The sequence below is a fragment of the Crocodylus siamensis genome, chromosome 5, assembly GCF_052110815.1.
Source record: "Crocodylus siamensis isolate JL-2025a chromosome 5, ASM5211081v1, whole genome shotgun sequence".
Lineage (NCBI taxonomy): Eukaryota > Metazoa > Chordata > Crocodylia > Crocodylidae > Crocodylus > Crocodylus siamensis.
In genome coordinates, this window is record NC_143399.1 from 4265472 (window position 1) to 4270297 (window position 4826).

Consider the following 4826-nt stretch of genomic DNA (forward strand, 5'->3'; position numbering starts at 1 on the left):
AGCAACTGCGCCACTGATTGGCCGGCCGCCACGGGGAGGGGGCATGAAAGGACCAATCTCCGCTGAGGACAGGGATGCACCCGGCATGGCACTTCAGAGAGTAACGTACTCTCTGACTGGTCTGCCAGTACCAAGGGGCGAGGGCATGAAAGGGCCAATCGTCGCTGAGGACGGGGAAGAACTGACTCGGCACTTCTGAGAGTAACGGCCTCTCTGATTGGTTTTCTGGCCGCCAAAGGGCGGGGGCATGAAAAGGTCAATCGCCGTCGAAGACAGGGAAACAGCCGGCATGGCACTTCTGAGAGTAACGGCCTCTCTGATTGGCCCGCCGGCGCCAAGGAGGGCAGCGCATTAAAGGGCCAGTCACCCCCGGCCCCGGGTGGGAGTCGGGGTGTTGAGAGTCTTGTGCTCGGCGGCTTTCTGGCCTGTGCTGATGAGGGAGGCAATTAATTTCATGGCTCATTTCAGGCATCCTGGTTTATTCGGATTAAAAAAAATCCCCAGTTTTCCGTACAACCTAATCCTAAATTCACATTTTTCTGTAATTAAAACGAAACACTGCTATTTATGCATCTATAGATTAGTGGTGTTTCATTTAAATTATGGGGAAAAAAGTGGATTTGTGGTTACCTTTTTTTTAACTGAAAACTGGGGATTTTTTAAAATCAGCGAAAACTGGGATCCCTGAATTGAGCCTCTCCCTGATTCCTGCTAATCTCTCCCCGCTCTGCACGTGTGCACGGCTCCTCATGCCCCACTAATCAGACTAGAAATGCTATTTTTGTCTCAGAGACGATACTTTTATTAAACCAACTACAAAATTGCAACAACATCAACAGAATCATCTTTTTGTGCAAGGTTTCGGGCTCATGTGCCCTTTCTCAGGCTCAGGGAAAAGTAAAGATGGTGAAAGGGCCCCATATGTAAAGAATAAACTTGCCACCTTCAATTTTCCCTGAGCCTGAGGAAGGGTGTGAGAGCCTGAAAGCTTGCAGCAAAAGATGATTTTTTTTTTTTACGATTTCTTAATTGATCTAAAAAATGGCATCGTCTCTGAGCCATGAGGTCTAGAGTTTTGCCTTTCTTTTTGTCTCGGACCAAATACATCTCTGAAACAGTAATCAAACCACCCTTTCTTCTGCAGCTCTGCTGACACCCGTATCCTCCGTTACCTCCCCAGCCCCATCTTGACACCCCAACCCCCCCTCACTTCAGAACACCCCAATCCCCACCCAACCCTACCAGGCCACCCCAATCCCCCCCACCTCAACAGGACACCCCCAATCCCTACCCAAACCCACCAGGACACCCCAATCCCCCCACCTCACCAGGACACCCCAATACCTACCCAAACCCACCATGACACCTCAATCCCCCCACCTCACCAGGACACCCCAATCCCTACCCAACCCCACCACAAGACCCCAACCCCCACCCAACCCTACCAGGACACCCCAATCTCCCCCCAGCCCCACCACAATACCCCTCTTTCCCCACCAATTCCACTCTCTATCGGCTCCTCCTGGTCCTGGAGCTCCTCTTTCACAGCCCTGTAGACTGTATTTTAACTGCTTGCACTGAAATGGCCCTGTTAGAAATGCACAGCTTGCATCTTGCTCCTGATAAGAAAGAAATACTGTCCAAGGCTTCTCTCCCCCATCCTCCTTAAACTTTCTCATACTGATTACAGAGACTGGAATTTAGCTGCATGGCCTTGGGGTATAAACTTTTGAACTAGACTGTTGGTTAGGAGTGGTCCAAGATCAGCCACCTTGGATTAAGAAATGCTTAGTAAAGTCTCATGTGATGGTTGTTAAAGGAAAGACCCGAGGAGGACCGCCTGTACTCCCTGAATCTAATGGGGGGGGTGGGGATCCTGAATTGGCCGAGTATCAGGTTCGTTCTCCGGTCACCCTGATGGGTAGCGAGGATGAATCAGACACCTCCTCAGGACCCAGTCCTTCTGCACTACCGCTCCCTCCCTCAGGGAAACCACCACCGGCGTATCAAATTATACCTAATGATTCAGAGCGAGTGCCTCAGCCAAGTGCCCCATCTGAATCAGGGAATAAGGGCTATAATTTGTGCAAAACTGTAGAATCACAGCCGGTGCTGAACTGCCTGATGCGAGAGGTTATCGGAGAGAGGGGCGATGCAACTTTTGTCTACACCCCATTTAGTACTTCAGATTTATTCAATTGGAAGAATCAGAGCCCCTCTTTTCGTGAAGACCCTGAAAAGATGAGAGACTTGTTTCAATCCATTGGGCAAACCCATCAACCCACTTGGGCTGATGTCCAGATGATGCTCCAAACCCTCCTGACCCCTGAGGAGAGGAGATTAGTACTGGGGACAACAGAGCGCATTGCAGCAGCCAGGGTAGAAGCGGAGGGAGCTGCCGGTAGTACCTTGCGTGATACCTGCCCTGTTGAGGAACTGGGATGGGATAATCATACCGCAGCAGGAAGAGAGCTGAGTGCACGGTATCTGGGGATTATAGTGGAAGCAATGGGAAAGGCAGTGCCTCGGGTTACTAATCTGTCTAAATTGTATGAAGTGAGACAGGGAAAAGAAGAGGATCCCTCAGCCTTCCTCGGGAGGCTGTACGAGGCGTTCCGCAGGTTTTCGGACCTAGATCCAGAAGCCCCAGATAATCAATGCATGTTAAATCTTATGTTTATTGGTCAATCCGCTGCTGATATTCGTAGGAAGCTACAGAAAACTGAGGGAGGTGCTGGGAAACCGATTTCAGAGCTGGTGGAAATTGCATATAAGGTATATGGGGATCGTGAGCAAGCGCAGGAGTGCAAGGAGGATAAAAAGGCTCAGCGACAGATGGCAGCGCTGGCAGCTGCTAGAACTGGAGGTAACCCTGGAAAGGCTGGGATGCAGAAGGGGAAAGGAGAAAGAGTGGGAGCAGATGTTTGTGCTTACTGCAGGGAGAAAGGACACTGGAAGAGGGAATGCCCGAAGTTGAAGGAGAAGAGAGAGGGTGAACCAAGGGGTCACCTCATGCGGGCAGAGGAAAAGGGTGAGGACACAGAATGAAGGGGACAGGGATCTAAGACCACTACCCTTCGGGTTGGAGCCCGAGAAGATCCCATGGTAACTATTAGGGTTGGTGGCAGAGACTTTGAAGCCTTGATTGATACTGGGGCTACATTTTCAATGATTCCAGAAACGCCCCCTGTGCAGGAACTAGTGAACAGCATGTACTTGTGGAAGGGATTGAGGGAACGCAATCCCGACTCCCCGTTTGTAAGCCACTCCTCACCAAAGTGGGGGACCATTTGCTTGAGCACTCCTTTGTATATTCTCCAAGTTGCCCGGTTGCGTTACTTGGGCGGGACCTACTCACAAAACTGCAAGCTGAGATATTTTTCAGAGACGATCAGATGGTGGTCCAGCTACCTGTCAAGCAGAGCTCGAACTATCAGATGGCTCTCCTGGAGGACCGGCGCCCTGTAGTAAGTTCTGAAGATCACATGACTGGAGTAGACCCCTCGGTATGGGCTGATGGAGCCCCTGCGCGAGCTAAGTCGGTCTCCCCGGTAAGGATCATACTCAAGGATGGGGAGGGGCCCGTTCGGGTAAAGCAGTACCCACTCAGCCGAGCGGCCAGAGTTGGACTCAAGCCATTAATAGAGAAATACAAGAAGTACAGATGGCTTGTGGAAGGGTCCTCACCATATAATACCCCCATTCTTGGAGTGCTGAAGGCAGATGGGGTCTCATATAGACTGGTCCAAGACCTGCGAGCAGTAAATAAGAAGGTTCTTTCGGACCACCCTGTAGTCCTGAACCCACACACGATTTTAACACAAGTACCGAGGGAAGCTGAAATATTCTCAGTGCTAGATTTGAAAGATGCTTTCTTCTCCATTCCCCTTCACCGAGAGAGTCAAAAATTGTTTGCTTTTGAGTGGGAGGATCCAGATACCTTTCATAAAGCCCAGCTCATGTGGACAGCTCTCCCACAAGGATTCATAGCAGCCCCCCATATTTTCGGACTTGCCCTTCAGAAGGACTTGGAGGAGTGGAAGGGATCACACCCCACAGTGACTCTCCTCCAGTATGTGGATGACCTGCTGGTTGCAAGCCCAAATTTGCAACTCTGAGAGGAAGCCACCAGATCACTGCTAAACACTCTAGGGGGAAAAGGATATAAGGTCTCTAGAGAAAAAGCCCAAATATGTCAGCCTCAAGTTACATTTCTGGGATATAAGCTCTCAAAGGGAGTCAGAGCCCTGAATGCGGACCGCATACAGGCAATCCAAGGTCTAGCCTCACCTCAGTCACCCAAGGAGCTGCGGGCATTCCTAGGGCTAACTGGGTTCTGTCGACTATGGATACCAGATTATGGTGGGAAGGCTAGACCACTGTATGACTCCCTGACTAAGGAAAGTCTCACTGAATGGAAATGGACTAAAGAAATGCAGCATGCCTTTGATCTGCTGAAGGCAGCATTAACCCAGCCCCCTGCCCTGGCCATCCCAAATAGTAAAAAGCCATATCGACTGTATGTTCATGAGAATTGAGGGGTCGCATCAGGGGTGCTGACGCAGCCATCAGGCCCAACTTGGAGACCCGTGGGATATTATTCAAAGGTTCTAGATCCAGTTGCACTCGGGTGGCCAGCCTGTCTTCGGGCTGTGGCAGCCACAGCAGTGGTTGTCGAAGAAGCCCAGAAGATAGTCATGGGTGCGGACAGGGAAATACTCACCCCACATGGAGTTCCCAAGATTCTAGGGACTGAGGGAGGAAAGTTTCTCAACCCCTCCAGACAATCACGGTATGAGATATTTTTGCTCTCTAATCCAGGACTT